The sequence below is a fragment of the Procambarus clarkii genome, chromosome 76 (genome assembly GCF_040958095.1).
Source record: "Procambarus clarkii isolate CNS0578487 chromosome 76, FALCON_Pclarkii_2.0, whole genome shotgun sequence".
NCBI classification, from domain to species: domain Eukaryota; kingdom Metazoa; phylum Arthropoda; class Malacostraca; order Decapoda; family Cambaridae; genus Procambarus; species Procambarus clarkii.
In genome coordinates this window covers 13,587,142-13,603,671 of record NC_091225.1, presented here as the reverse complement: position 1 = coordinate 13,603,671, position 16,530 = coordinate 13,587,142, and the positions used below count along the sequence as shown (strand labels likewise).

At 46.9% G+C, this 16,530-nt stretch overlaps 1 long non-coding RNA gene across 1 annotated transcript in view; it reads left to right on the top strand.

Moving 5' to 3' along the window:
- LOC138357167 (uncharacterized) overlaps positions 1–16,530 on the top strand; it is a 75,058-nt gene that overhangs the window by 30,581 nt on the left and 27,947 nt on the right. The window lies entirely within an intron of this gene.

Sequence of the window (16,530 nt, the reverse complement as noted above, 5' to 3'; positions counted from 1 at the left end):
CCTTTGAGTCGGTTGGTTCCGTCCTGTGGGTGGATGTTTCCTCCCACCCCTTTTTTGGACGGTGTTTTTTTCATGTTTCCCCGTTCGATGGGGTTCTGCGTGACTTCTGATCTCGGGTGCGCCTGCGCCTTCATGTGCCTTCGGGACTAGTGTTGGCTTCTGTGTTCTCGAGGGAACGGGAAGGTTTTTCGCTACTTCCCGCGTTATTGGAACGTCTGTCGGCTCCTCGTACTTGTCGCCCTGTTGGGCTACTTGTCGCCCTATTGGGCTACTTGTCGCCCTGTTGGGCTACTTGTCGCCCTGTTGGGCTACTTGTCGCCCTGTTGGGCTACTTGTCGCCCTGTTGGGCTACTTGTTGCCCTGTTGGGCTACTTGTCGCCCGGTTGGGCTACTTGTCGCCCTGTTGGGCTACTTGTCGCCCTGTTGGGCTACTTGTTGCCCTGTTGGGCTACTTGTCGCCCTGTTGGGCTACTTGTCGCCCTGTTGGGCTACTTGTCGCCCTGTTGGGCTACTTGTCGCCCTGTTGGGCTACTTGTCGCCCTGTTGGGCTACTTGTCGCCCTGTTGGGCTACTTGTCGCCCTGTTGGGCTACTTGTCGCCCTGTTGGGCTACTTGTCGCCCGGTTGGGCTACTTGTCGCCCGGTTGGGCTACTTTTTGGGCTCTTTGCTTCTTTGGCCGGTTTTATTGTTCCTGCTTCCTCTTTTGGCTACTTTTCTCGTGCAGTAGTCCTGGCTGGCGCTTTCCCGCGGAGAGGGTGTGCGGTTCGGCCAGCGTGTTATGCGCATGCGCCGTGGAGTTCGTTTTGGTCTGGGCGGTGTTTCAGTGCTGGTGTTTTGCGCCTTTTTTTGCTACAGTGCTTCGCCTCTCGTTCTTCTCCCTGGCTGCGGTATGTGCCCCTTCATGCCGGGGGTGTCCTGGTTCCCAGTTGTGGGGAGGACACCACGGTTTTCCCTGTGTCATGGGTGTGGACCGCCTCCTTCGCCTCTCCCTGCTCTCCTGCGGGTCCGGCAGGGTCCGGCTCTGGCGTCTTCACCTGGCGGTGCTCTCAAGTTCTTCTGGGCACGGTTGAGTCGTGTCAAGTTCGTGCCACCATTCGCCAGGTGAGTTTCTGCGGTCTGGCGTCTTTTGGCCGGGTGCTGGATGCGGCGGTGTTTATATACCTGTCTTTATTTAGGTATATTTTTGTACGACTGAGACCGTTCGCACACCAGTGACTGTTCCTTTATCACCCCTTCCTGTCCCCCTCATGTGCATGTCCAACCCATGCTGGAGTCATTCAGGGGACCCTCCTTTTTTAATGTTGTGAGGTGTGGGGGTTGTAGGGTTGGTTCTGTACTCACCTGGTAAGGCTCCTGGCTGTGCTTGCAGGATTTGAGCTCTGGCTCTTGGGTCCCGCCTATCTGGTAGAACTTGCGGGATAGTACCAGTGGAGTGCAGTGGTGCTATTGGCACCTTTGGGGAACACTGTATTACCATCAGAGGTCTGTGCTTGTTACACGACCTACTTGCGAGCATAAGCCTTCTTGCTGGTTCGTCCGTGGACTTCCAGGGCGCACTGGCCTGTTTTCGTATGGCAGTTCCGGCCCGTCCTGGTTGTGGGGGTATGTGGGCCGGTGGACTGCTCCTAGTAGCTGCCTGGTGGGCCATCCTCTGGCCGGTCTAGCCTGTCCTTGGGCCGGGCTTCAGGTGTAAAAGAGCTCCCAGTACCTCATCCAGCAGGTATCGAGCGGGGTTTCTCCACCGTCGGTCGCCTGGTGCAGGTTTCTGGGCCTGCAGGGTTTTGTCGTGTCTCCGTTGGCCCTGTCTGGGGTCTGCCTGCTCCGTTCTCTGCCTTTGCAGAGGGGAGTTGCTATTTACGTGTTGCAGTGGTGCCTGTTGCTGCTGCTGCACGTGTGCATTGGTACCGTGTTTCACGGTGGCGTGTCCTTGTTCCTGTGTCCGGTTGTGGAGTGGCACTTTGCTGCCGTTTTGTGCCTGGGGATTGCGTGGGGTTTTTGTCCCTGCCTGCTTGTCCACCCCTGGTTGTTCTCCTGGGGTTTTTTGTGCTTCTGCTCTTTCTTCCTGCCTCCTCTGCAGCAGGGATGTTCTGCGTGTGTTCTTAGGCATTGGTCAGCCTGTGTCCTGTGATGTGCTTCTTTGTCTCGGTCTATTGCAGTTGTTCGTGCCCCTTGGTTCGGGTCCTGTTCTGGCGGCGACCCTTCCGCCTTCTTTGGTTTCCTAGCTTGCCCTGCCGGTTATTTTTTTATTTTTTTTTTTGGGGGGGGTCTCACGTCGGACCAGTCGTTTCTGAACTCCTGGCGGGCTTGCATGCTTTGGGGAGTTTTTCTGTTCGGCAGACGTTCCATCTCCTTGTGCCGCTTGGGTTTCGGTGGTCGCGCCCGAGATCTTCTCGCGGCTCTGCCTTTTTCCTGGGCTCGGAGGGGCCTTGTCGGGCCTGCTTATGTTCTGCCTCGTGGTCTCGCCTCCGGTTGGTGGTCGGGTGGCTTCGTGGTAGGTGTCCCACCTGCGTGCTTCTCTTGGCGGCAGTATGGGGTATTTTGGCGGTCCTTCCTTTTCCTGTCCCTTAGGTGGTTACTCTTGTTAGCTGGGTGTACTCTCGGCTTGGTTTTCTGGTGGGGGTTGGGGGCCGTCGTCTTGCCACATACTGTCGCCTCTTTTCGTGCGGCGCAGGCGGAGCCGCTTCAGCTTGCTTTCGGTCTTGGTGTTGCTTCTGCACCGTTAGTCAGCTGTCTTGTGCGTCGTTTCACCTCCGGCCTGTTCGTGCGCCGCTTGCACCATCCTGGTCTCTGGTCAGCGTGCTCTGTCTTCTCCTCGGTTGGTAGTGCCCCTTCGGTTCCGGTGTTTTTTCGTCGGCTCTTTCCTTTGAGCCTTTGCCTCTGGGGTTCGAGTCGCTGAGTTGTCTTGCTCCTTCGGTTTTAGCGTTTTGGTTGTTTGGTGGCAGCAGTCTCCATCTTTTCTGCCGCGGGGTGGGGCTGCTGCATTCTGGAGGGGTCCAGGGTTTGTTGGTGCTTCGTTGGTCGGGCCGGGGGTGTGTCGTTTTTGTGTTCAGTGGCGGCCCTCCGCTGTTGTTTGCGTGCCACGGCGTTTGGGTCCGGAGCGCGTTTTGCGTTGATCCGGTTCTGTTCTTCCCGGTTCGCGGGTGATAGTGTCCCGGGTGGTCAGCCGTGTTCTTGCGGCTAAGCTGCCTGTGTTCTTCCCTCATGCCTGTGGCGTTCGTGGCTTCGCTGCTCTCGCTGCCGTCTGGGCGACGTGGCCTTGCGGTCGTTCGGGCATGGATTTTTGGTGTTCGTGTAGGGGCTTTGCTGCTCGTGGTTCTCGTGTTGTTCCCGTGATTTTCGGGGCTGTGGTGCCTTGGGTTGGCGTTTGCTGCCGGTTGTCTCGCCTCCTTGGGGGGTGCGTGGTGTCCGCCTCCCGGTTCTGTCCCTTTGACCTTCCTCTGTGGGTAGTTAGCTCCGGGGAGCCGACGGGGCTCCCCCCAGAAAACCAGCGTTGAATGTAATGAAACGCCATTTTCTGGGTGAGACCCGGAGGCTCCCCGGCAACCCTCCCTCCCTCCGGTCGGCGTTTTTCGCGTGTTTTGACATCCAGCCTCAGAACTGATGGGTGGATAGCCGGCGTGGGAGGTCTGGAGCTCCCCCTTCCCCCTCCCGGGGAGGGGGGAGCTGCGCAGACAGCGGCGCGGTGACGTATGACGTCATACTAGTTTCCTTGTTTTCTGTTGAAGAGTTCTATCCACTAGTTTGGCTTAGGTAGCAATTTTCACCAGAATAGGGGTTTGTTTTGGAGTGCTTACCTTTCTGGATGCTTGACCCGGTCGATGGCAGACATAGAATGCTTCCAACCACACGGGGGTTTCTATAGGCCATTGCTCCCCTTGCCTCTCTGAGGGGGCCAGGTTCTGGCTCGTGGTCCCCGGTAGGCCCTAGAACTCCATACACATGACTGATGCCAAAGTCTGACATTAGCATATCAGCCGGTAAAGCTCCGGGGAGCCTCCGGGTCTCACTCAGAAAATGGCGTTTCATTACATTCAACGCTGGTTTTTTTATATATTTAGAATGTGTCCCTGGAAATTCAGCTTGTGGTCAATGAGAATGCCAAGGAATTTGCCATCTACTTTGTTACAAATTTGGGTATTGTTAATCGTGAGATTTATTTAATTTGAGGATTTATTGCCAAACAAAATATAGAAAGTTTTGTCAATATTGAGGGTGAGTTTGTTGGCAGTTAGCCAGTGATGGACTTTATTTAGCTCAGTATTCACTGTGATATTTAGAGCAAGGGGGGTCAGGACTGGAGTAAATGAAGGTCGTGTTGTCAGCAAATAGAATTGTTTGAGATGTTGGAAGGCATTTGGAAGGTCATTAATGTAGATGAGAAAGAGGAGAGGGCCAAGTATGCTGCCCTGGGGAACACCAATGTTGATGGGTAGGGTGGGAGAAATTGAATTATTCACAGAAACATACTAGAGCCTGTCAGTAAGGTAAGGCTTAATGTACTGCAGGGAGTGATCTCTGACTCCGTAATGTTGTAATTTAAGAAGAAGGTTTTGGTGGTTAACAGTGTCAAAAGCCTTATGCAGGTCTACAAATAACCCAACAGGGAACTCATTTTTATCAAGAGCTGTATATATCAAGTTAATCATACTAATAAGTGCATCGTTAGTGCTTTTTTGGGGTCTGAAGCCATATTGACAAGAGCTAAGTATATTGAGTTTGGCTAGATAAGAATAAAGCTGCTTATAGATTAGTTTTTCAAATATTTTTGACAAGTTTGGCAAATTGATATAGGTCTGAAGTTAACATCAGTAGGATCACCACATTTGTGGACAGGGGTTACTCTTGCTTTTTTTAGAATATCTGGAAAGGTTTGGAGTTCAAGTGACTTGTTGAAGAGCAATGCAATGGCAGGAGCTAAAAATCTGGAGGCTTTTTTGTAAATAAAAGTTGGTATCTCCTCAAGGGCACTAGACTTGGTTTTAATGGAAAGGATTATGTCAGTAACATCAGTGGAATTAGTAGGCATGCTCCATGTTTTCTTAACACTTTAATGCGCGCGGTACCTGCGAAAAAACTCTGCGCATTGTGCGCGCGTCGTTTTTTTCTCATGAGCGTAAACACCAAACAGTGTGTAATCTTTTCAATCTCCTGACACCAATTCTCGAGCTACGTATTTCCTTTTGGTATCAATGTGTTGGCAATAAAATTCTCTACAAAATCATATGTATAAAATGTAACCAAAGCATTAGCTATTCCATCACGAAATAAATAAAAACGTAGATCACTTGCCGTCTCGCTGTACGCCCAAACAGCTACAAAATGTTCATACTCTTTTGTTTGTTGTCAGCTCCACATTAGTCCTACAGCGTTAAATTTTATATCACTGAACTCACAATAAAATTCTCTACACAGGCATATGCATATAAATGTAGAATCATGATCGCGGCCAACACAAGAGTGTGTGGAGTGGGCGATTACCCTCGTTGTGTCACCAACTCAGTAGTCTCTCCTCTAAGTTACAAAACATTGCCGTTTTCTCAAATAGGCACTGTGCCTATTAGAGAAAACTGAAATTTAATGGCAAACATATTCATACAAACCCCAAGTCGATCGAGTAGTATATACCCACTATAACACGGACCGTAAATGTACGTCGTGATCCGACAAGCGCTTAAATAAACCGCCCGTACATCCAAGTGAAGATCTCAGAAAAGTGTTAATATTGCCCTTTGTGTGGGTAAATTTATCTTCGTAGTATTTAATTTTGGCTCTCCTAATTATTTTAGATAGCAATGATGAGTAATTCTTTGAAAATTCTTTGGAGACGATTCCTAACCTATACTTCTTCTCAGTCATGTTTTCTGGGGGGAGCCCCTACGGCTCCCCGGAGCTATCCATGGCTGATATGGATACCCTAACTATTTTGCATCAGTCGATGTGGGTGGAGTTCTAGGCCTACCGGGGACCACGAGCCAGAACCTGGCCCCCTCAGAGAGGCACGGGGAGCAATAGCCCATAGAAATGCACATGTGATTTGGAGCATTCTATATCTGCCATCGACCGGGACAGGCACCCAGAAAGGTAAGCGCCACAAAACAAACCCCTATTCTGGTTAAACAACAAAATTGACAAACGAGTGGACAGAACTCCCCCAGGAAAACGAACTAACAAGCATGACATCACGCGAGCCGCGCCGCATGTCTGCGCAGCTCCCCCCTCCCCGGGAGGGGGAAGGGGGAGCCCCAGACCCCCTTTCATCCCATAGATGCTTTGCTTCCATTCTGTCTAAATTTGGTCTCCTATATATAACTCCTATTATAATATTATTAGCTTTTTCGTTTAATTCTATCCAAATAGTTTCTGTGTGTGGCTCAGTTTTGATTCCCTCTTTGAGACTACATTTCAAATTGTCCCTAACATATATGGCTACTCCACCTCCTCGTCTAATATATCTATCTGTGTGAAATAGTTTAAATTCATTTATTTGATATTCAGCTAATAGTTCTCTTTTTTCTACATTCATCCACGTTTCGGTAAGTGCAATAATATCTATTTTTTCTGTGCAGACAAGAGCATTTAATTCGTTAATTTTATTTCTTAGACTTCTACTGTTAGTGTAATATACCCTAAGTGAATTGTTATTTTGAGGCCTTTCTCTTTCCCTGATCATTTTGCCAATTCCTTTCTCCCATAAACACATACTTTTATTACCTCCTTCCTCCAAATCAATTCCCATACCTCTATCTACTAACAGTTTAAACCCAAACAAACACCTCTAACCACTTCTTCCAACGAGTTCGCAACAGCAACAACCCCAGCTCTCGATAGATGCACCCCATCACGAGCATACATTTCATATCTTCCATAGAAGTGTTCCCAGTTGTCTATGAAAGATATTGCATTTGATTTGCAATATCTTTCCAGCCGGCAATTGACACCAATTGCCCTCGACATCCATTCATTTCCCACTCCCTTTCTTGGAAGAATGCCACATATGATCGGGATTCCTCCCTTGCTCCTAACTAATTCAATGGCTGTCCTGAATCTCTGTATTAGTTCCTCACTCCTAACTCGCCCAACATCATTACCCCCTGCACTAATACAAATAATGGGTTTGTTTCCATTTCCCGTCATAATATCATTTATGTTTCCAACAATATCACCAATTCCAGCTCCCGGATAGCAAACCCTTAATCTGTTCCCCCTATCTCTGGCACAAAACGTTCTGTCTAAATACCTCACCTGGGAATCTCCCACAACCAAAATTCGCTTCGATTCTCCCTTTTCCTTTCGAGCAGTTTGAGGGACCTGCGCTTCAATGCTCCTCGTTGCTTTGCCTCCTCTTTGAACAACAGGTTCACCACAGCACTCGTCCTCTAATACGTCAAATGCATTAAAAGTCCTTAGGTGTAGGCTATTAGTTGTCAGTTTTGCCAAGGTCTTCTTAATACCCCTGTCTTTCACAACTTGCCAAGACGAGGTCTTCTTAACACTTTCGCGCTTTCGATTAGAGATAACTCGTCACTGGTTTTTCTTACGATTCCGCATAACTGCCTACTTTTCTCGTCAATCGAAAAAATATTTCTATAAATTCCATTTTTTAACCGAAATGGATGGGGATACTCTCAGATTGTTCTCCATGAAATTCCCGTTCTCCCTCGCCGAACACATGGCATCTCGGCCTACCCAGTCACGTGGTCGGCCCATTGTTTTGTTGACACGCCAAGTGCCCACACTGTGCTCCCCTCTCGCGGCAAACGTGACCCGTTTTACGCATTTATTTCCGTTCCGTTTCCGTTCTCGTGTACCTAAAACCCATTCAATACCTTCAACATGGATGCTGCACCAGGAACAAGCAGTGGAACGCAAAACAAAGGTAGGAAATCTAGGAAAGCAGAAGAGATCGCCAGGATTTTCGATCTGTATCGTGGGGTCAATCTCACTCCATCCAAGATTCCCGACGTTGTTGAAGCCTTTTCAGGGTCTTCTGATGATGATTTGGAGGCTGACGAACCGGAAAATTATGTTCTTTATGAGGTTTCCTCAAGTGATGAAGATATTTCGAGTGAGAGTGAGGATGAGAGTGATGAAGAAGCCCCAGCCCCGCCACGCGGTGACCGCACGTGTCCGGTACCAAAGAGGGCTAGGCTGGGTGATGAGTGGAATCGTAGCAATACTCCTCCCATCGTTGATAACTTTACTGCAACCCGGCCTAACAATTCCACTACCTGCTACTCCATTGCAGTTTTTACAATTATTTTTCACTAGAGCAGTGGTTGAATACTTAGAGTATGAAACAAATTTGCATGCCACACACGTCATACATCTCATGGCTGAGTCAGCAAGAAAAACGTGGAAACCAGTGTCGGTGAAAGAAATGTCCCGATATTTGGCCCTGTGCATACTGATGGGCATAGTGAAGATGCCTACAATGAGGATGTACTGGCAGACGAATCAGATGTGGCATTGTCGATTCTTCAACTTGTTTATGTCGTCTGCTCGGTTCCAACACATTTCTAAGTTCTTCCACATGTTTACACATGTGGCACACTTAGACTACAACGTGGCACCCCCAAGGATCTGCAACAAGTTGTAAAGGGTAAAATGGCAACCGACACGACCGTATACATGCGTAAGGATAACACCTTTGTTATAGTTTGGAAGGACAAGCGCCCTGTCTCTATCATCACCAATATCCACAATGCCGACACTACTCAAGCACAGCGCAGGAAACGCGTTCGTAAAGGTGACGGGAGAACTGGAGTAGAAATTGTGAAAATGAACAAACCCAAAGCCATAGTGGATTACAATAAGTTCATGAAAGGTGTTGATCATTTTGATCAAATGGTCAAATATTATGAGTTTGCAAGAAAAACCCACAAATGGACCAAGAAGATCACTTTCTATTTTCTGCAAATGGCCATGCACAATGCATACGCATTGTATAACCACTACTCAACAGATACAAAAAAACTAACACTATTAGAGTTTCACGCAGTAGGAATAAAAGCCTTATTGGCGTGGAACAGCAAGGGCGCAGCTCCTCCTGCTGATGTGGCAGTTTCAACACCCGGGCCATCTGGTGCTAGGCGTCCTCTGTTCACCTCAACACCTAAAGCCCACTCATCAACCACAAATTCTGAAATGGACATTGAGGACATAGAACCACTTGATGTTTCTGATTTCATAGAAGATTCTACTACAAGTTTGGTGGCTCCTGTAGAAGACAATATTCTTCCAGTGAATCCAAAAAATACAAGAATTATAGATTCAGAACAACGTCTCAACTACAAGTTGACGCATGAACTCGTGCACTTGGCTAAAAAAAAAAGATGCCGTGTTTGTTACAAGTCTGGCAAAAGGAGGGACGTGATATATGGATGTAAAACTTGTGATGTGACACTGTGCGCTGCGCCTTGCTACACAAGGTACCACCGAAGAAAGATATTTTGGGTGGAGAAAAAATAACCACCGGCAACACCTTCACTCCACCTAAGAAACATCAGATGAGCAACTTCAGTATCAGAAGCCTGAAGATGGTGGAGTGAAGAAAAAATGCTCAACTGTTGATCTTCAATCAACATAGACAGGGTAAGTACACCTATTTGGAATTTTTTATCATCTATAAGAAGTTATATTATATACGTTTTGTAGAGAATTTATTTGCGAATTTTTTGGTACCAGAATGAATATTATATCACATAAACTTCTATGAGTAAAAAAAAAAAACACAAAGTATGTTTGGGGGTGTGGCGGGTGTGGCGAGCGTGTGGCAGTGGGTTCCCTTTAGCCGTTGATATATCCAACACGTGGGAAATATTTGTATGTGTTATGTATATGTCTGTGTAGGGAATTTTACTGCGATCACTGTCATACAAATTATAAAATGTTTCAACAAGTATAAACATGACAAACATCAAACGAACGAAAACAATGCGTTCGTTTCTGCCGTGAATGCATACTGAGCGACGTGGTTCTATATTTGGCGCTTCTCTTACACATGCTTTGTACAAATGTTATACATTTCATCTTATAGAAAATTTTATTGCGAACACATTGGTATAAAAAAGAAATACGTACATAGAAAAGTAGGGTCAGGAAACGTATAAATGTATAAACTTTCCAAGCATGATTTCCCCCCTGTGTTTTCGCCAGTGCGCTCGCGGCTAACTACTCTCCACTTCCCACACTCTTGCGGGTGGGCAATTACCTATATTAAACATTCATATGCATATGTCCGTGTAGAGAATTTTATTGCGATTCCAATGATACCAAAATTAGCGATGTAGGACAACTGTAGGCTTCGCAACCATTAAGAGAGTGGAAACATTTTGTTGCTGTTTGGCGCTCTCGGCGAGTGATCTGCATAGTTTTTTATTTGGTGTTGATACTCCTTATGCTTGGGCGGCATTTTATAGGTATGCTCTTATAGACAATTTCATTGCGAACACAGTGATACCAAATTTAAATACGTGCGCCTTCAATTATTGTCAGGACAGTCAAAAGAGTGTACACTTTTTCGGTCTTACGCGTAGGGGCGCGAAGTGCCGAAAGCATCTAGGGTATTGATTTTTTTTTGAGTGCCGAGAGCGCGAAAGTGTTAATACTGGTCCCGTCAGTCCTTCTTAATGAGGTCCCGTCAACACTGGCCTCCTCCTTCGTTTCCTCCCGAAGTCTCAGCTGTCGTACCTTCTCCCGCAGGAATCCATCTCTGCTCTCAGAGCTCCAACCAGACTCACCAAATCCTTCACTAATCCTTCCATTATTGCAATAATAATGTTACTAGAATCGGAGCTCCAGCTAACACAACCTCTCACTGACTGCACCAGACTGAATGATGACTGCACCTGACTGACAACACATTCAGAACATCGCGTAGCAGCTGCTTCATATGGGCCAATAGCAGCTGCCTCGTATGGGCCAATAGCAGCTGCCTCGTATGGGCCAATAGCAGCTGCCTCGTATGGGCCAATAGCAGCTGCCTCGTATGGGCCAATAGCAGCTGCCTCGTATGGGCCAATAACAGCTGCCTCGTATGGGGCAATAGCAGCTGCCTCGTATGGGGCAATAGCAGCTGCCTCGTATGGGCCAATAGCAGCTGCCTCGTATATGCCAATAGCAGCTGCCTCGTATGGGCCAATAGCAGCTGCCTCGTATGGGCCAATAGGAGCATTTGGCCATGAACACATTCAGAACACCTCTAGTGAGAGCAGCCACACCCAGCCAGTCTCCCTCACTCCAACATCTTACTCGCCAACATTGCTCCTCCCACTATACTGTTATAGTTCTTATTACACATGTTCTATATGCCTATCTACATGTTTTATTTACCAGAACTATGCAAGTAAGCCGGTATTGTGTCCAAACAGTACAGTGGCCACTATACACTGCATGAAAAATCACACAGCAGACGACGCTACGATTACGTCACCTCCCTCACCAAAATAGCTCCTCTCAACATTCTCCTGTTGCTGTTCTTACACTATATACACACACTATATATACCCATGTACATATGTTTTGCCCATAGCGAACCACTAAGCTAGCATGGTGAGCAAAACAAGAGTGCCTGCCACACACACACACAATGAGGCTACCTCAATTCTCGTTCTCCCTCCCTCACCAAAATTTCTCCTTCCACAATACTACGCACAATGCTAATTATAACCACATTCCTGCTATTATCACAATCCTGGTCACTAATTCCTGTAAATGAATAATTGACCACACATTTATTTTGAAAAGGAACCTAAGAAATCATTTGAAGATTCCTAGATGGACGTAATAATGCTGTGGTGCTGTGGCTAGCACTGTGAACATCGTGAACAGCACTGAATCACTGATATTTGAACATTGTACCCAGTCATTATCACACTCAGGCTCTTCTATAACACTATCATAGCTAAATAATACAAGTTATATATATATTTTGACATAATTAGGCGATGCTGTGGTCACACGCTGAACAGCAGTGCTGTGCGCTCATGCTGCGAGCGCCAGCCTTGGTTGCTCACACACTACTGAGGCTCCCACACCCGGGAATGTGGACCACGATTTTTTTTAAAGATGGCGTCTGTTTACAAGAGCCCTGAGGAAGCTGATGTGAACCCCATATATAGCCGTGGGAGTTTTGAATGGAACGTGAAAAATACAAATACCCGGAGGCGCGTTACGCAAACCAGACGTGAGCCTGCAGGCACGTTGCGCAGTTTAAGGGTTAAAGTGATCAATGGTGTCGCTACCGTACTAAAATTCTTCACAAACCTACAGTAGTAGGAGGCAAGACCAAGGAAGCGCAGGAGCTGCTTCCGGGTGGTAGGCTGTGGGTAATGCTGGATGGCTTGAGTGTGTATGTTTAACGGAGCTAGGCTGCCACTCCCTATCACATGACCAAGATAACGCACTTTACCTTTAGCAAAGGTGGACTTGCCCAAGTTAATGGTGAGGCCGGCGGTCAGGAGCTTGGCGAACAATCGTTGCAGCTGGAGCAGATGTTCGTTGCAGGTGTTTGTTGCCACAAAGATATCCAAGTAGGCATAGGTGTTATCTAAGCCATGGATGACGCGGTTGACAGCTCGCTGGAAGGTGGCCGGGGCATTACATAGTCCAAATGGGAGGCGTTCATATCTGTAAAGGCCAAAAGGAGTGGTGAAGGCAGATATTTCCTTAGCTCGCTCTGTCAAACATACTTGGTAGTATCCCTTGAGTAAGTCTAGTTTGGATAAATACCGAGCATTACCAATGGCGTGAAGGATGTCATCTATTCTAGGTAATGGGTAAGCATCCTTGACAGTCACTAGATTCAATTTCCAGTAATCGGTACACAACCTCACTTTACCGTGCGGTTTCGGCACCAAGATGCAGGGTGAGGCCCAAGGGGACTCACAAGGGGTGGCCAGCCCATGATCCAGGAGGTACTGTACTTCAGCATGCATAACTTCCTTTTTGCTAGGGCTGATTCGGTAGAAAGGTTGACGAATTGGTCGGGTGTCAGGGAGTAGCTGGATGTCGTGCTGAACCACATTACACTCCTGTGGATCATTGCTGAACAACTTCTGATGTTCCTTGAAGATTCTGATGAGAGAAGCACTATTACTGTCCTGCAAATAGGTATGAAGATCAGTTAGGATTTCCGAGTTGGAAAGCACTGCCTCAGTGTTAGTGCTTTCGGGAGGAGAAGCAGGGAAGGTCTCACTGTGGAGGTATGGACCTTCAAATGTGGATAATGATACCAATACAGTGGGGGGAGTACCTTGATACTGCTTCAGGAGGTTGACGTGGCACAACTGGGTCTTCTGCTGCCTATCTGGAGTCTCAAGAACGTAGTTGTGGTTGTTTCTGCACTCCTTGATGCGGTAGGGTCCTGAAAACTTGTTTTGCAATGGAGAACCTGGGATAGGAAAGTATGCCAACACGAAGTCTCCTGGTTTAAATTTCCTTAATTTGCTGCTTTGGTCAAAATGAGTCTTCATCCTCTCCTGAGCTTTCAATAGATTGTCATTAGCAAATTTACGTACTCTCTCTAGAATGTGTTTTAAGTTTTGAAGAAACTGGGGCACATTCTGAGGGTCACTGAAGGTGGCATTACGTAGAGAGTCTTTAAAAGCTTTGAGAGGAGTACGGCACTTACGTCCGTAGAGCATCTCATAAGGAGATACTCCTAGAGACTCATTAGGGAGACTTCTGAAAATGCACATATTGAGGTCAAGTTGTTTATCCCAGTCCTTCAAGGTTTCATTGCAAAATTTCTTTAGGAGTGCTGTAATAGTCTGATGACTACGTTCAAGAGAACCCTGTGAAGCAGGATGATAGGGGCTGGACAATACCTGTGTGATGTTGAACTCTTCCAGTGTCTTCTTGAAGAGATCACTGGTGAAGTTGGTGCCACAGTCACTTTGAACCTCTTTTGGAAATCCATACTGGGTGAAGATCTTCAATAGTTGTTTCACCACAGTAGCAGCCGTAATGTTCTTTACTGGAACTGCTATGGGGAATCTGGTGGTAGGACACAGGATAGTTAGTATATAGGCGTTGCCAGAACTGGTCCGGGGTAAAGGACCAACACAGTCTATGATGAGTCTGTGGAAAGGCTCTGCAGGCACCTGGATAGGAGTCAATGGAGCCTGGGGAATAGAGATGTTAGGTTTATCTGCCATCTGACATGTATGACACTGTTGCACGTAACTTTTGATGTCTTTAACCATACCTGGCCAGTAGTAGTCTTGTCTGATTCCATGGTAGGTTTTGTTAAAACCATAGTGAGAAAGTGCTCCGTGGGCCAGAAATCGAATATCGGGCCGTAGGCTGGTGGGAACCACTAGTTGTTCGACATTTGCCCAATCGTCATCCTCCTTCAGCTTACTGGGTCTGCACCTGCGGTAGAGCAACTGATTCTCTAGGAAGTACCCAGGGATACTGTCAGATTGAGTCTGGAAGTCTCAGCCTGGAAGAATAATGGTGTTAATGAAGGATCCTCCCTCTGTAACTTACGGAACTCCAAACTAGTAAGATTCGGTGGTAGATTCTGAGGGTCTTGAGGGACAGCGGTTGCAGTAGAGTCAGCTGGTTGCGGGCGTGCAGCTTGTGCACGGGTGGTCACCAAAACCGGAGAGAAACTTCATCACTTTCTTGAACCTCTGCTGAAACATACTCAAAGATGGGATTGTCCACTACAGAGTTACACACCTGGGGTTTGTCCATGATGATCAGGTTGGACGGTTGCAGATATTCTGCCAAGTCGAAGGCCCAGGAGAAGTTGCACTCCAGACATGGGAAAAGGCTTTTACCTGATGGCGACTTGGACTTCACCGGTTACAAAGGACAATCCAGGTGGTCTCTGGCGAGTGGATACGGAGTGGTAGCAGGGAGGTCAGTGATAAGGACGGTTTCCCCAGTGTAGGTGATATTAGGCACAGCTGATTGCAATATTATTAACTGAAGAGCCGCTGTGTCCCTCAAGATCTTCAATTTGAAACGTCCCTCCGAATCTATACCGTTGGTAGAGACAGTTCCAAGATACAGGTGTTTGCTGAAGAGAGAAAGATCATTAACAGGAACACCAACATTCATCACAGGCTTACCGGACTTAGGAGGAGTCGGTTTGGGTTTAGTAGTTTCATTATTGCCTTTGTATTGAGCCTTCCCACATTTATCTATGGTATGTCCATAGAGGTTGCAATACTTAAAATACAATTGAGAGCACGCTTCATCTGTACTCACTTTATCATAACTATACCAAGACTTCTTACTGAAGGTGGTTCTGGTGTTAGCCAGTGGATGAGGCTGTAAGTGGCAGCCGACTTCGCACACCTGATGTAGTCGGTTTCTTCTTTGTCTGCTAAATATAAACGGATGGAAGGGGGGAACACGTCTCAAGAATTCCTCAACTAGCATGAGGTTGACGAGTTCTGAAAATGTAGAGACATGTGCTGCTTCCAGCCATTTCATGAAATATCTTTTCTTTGTATTGGCAAATTCTAGAAAGGTGGTGGTACTTGCCTTTAGATAATCACGGAATTTTCATCTGTAGCTTTCGGTGGAGAGAAGGTAGGCGTCCAGAATTGCTTGCTTCAGGGTCTGGTAGTCATCCTCAGACACTAAGGTACTGAGAGTAACTGCAGCTCTACCTGTGAGGTGCACTCTGAGAAGGGTAGACCATTGATCTGTAGGCCAGCTAAGTATTTTAGCTAGGGTCTCAAAAGTGGTGAAAAAGACATCGATCTCTGTCTCAACGAATGGTGGCATTAACTTGCATGGGAGACATTGAAACTTAAGGGAAGACTAGCTGTAGCTTGTTGACGCTGAGTGTGGTGTGTAGTTTCCAATGTGAGTTCTTGTTGACGACATGCTAGAATCATATCAGCTTGCTTCTTAGCATGTTCGCGTTGCATCTCCAGGTGACGTTGTTTTGCTTCAAGCTGTACTCGCTCACGCTCTTGGAGTAGGGCCGCCTCTTCCTTCTTTAGGGCCATCTCGCGTTCCTTGAGGGTGGCTTCACGTTTCTGTTCTTCTTTCCTGATTGCAACCTCTTTCCCTTATCTGGAGAGCTTCTTTCGCCAGGGCCGCCTCACGTTCTTGTTGTTCTTTCTTTATGGCAGCCTCTCTTTCCCTCATTTGTAGAGCTTCTTTTTTGTAGTTCCTGTTCAATTTTTGCAAGTTCGAGCTTCAACTTCATAGTTGCCAGGGTATGTCTATCTGCAATAGAATAATTTTCGCCAGTTTCCGAGTCAATCTTCCCTTCATCTAAGAGGTGATCCAATATTAAATTGTGCAAGTCATTTTTGTTGGCTCCATGGGGAACATCTAGTTGATACTCCTGTGCAAGAGTTTGTAATTCGGTCTTCTTGGCATGAATTAAGTTCCCTATTTCACCTGCTGGATCGTTACGGAAAGCTGGGAGACAAAACATGGTGAAAATAGCAAATAAATGTACACTGAATATACTTGTGATATGGTAAGTGTCAGTAACAGGATGACGTGGCAACTGGTAACTATCCTGTGGAATTTTAATCGTTAACAATTAACGTTAAT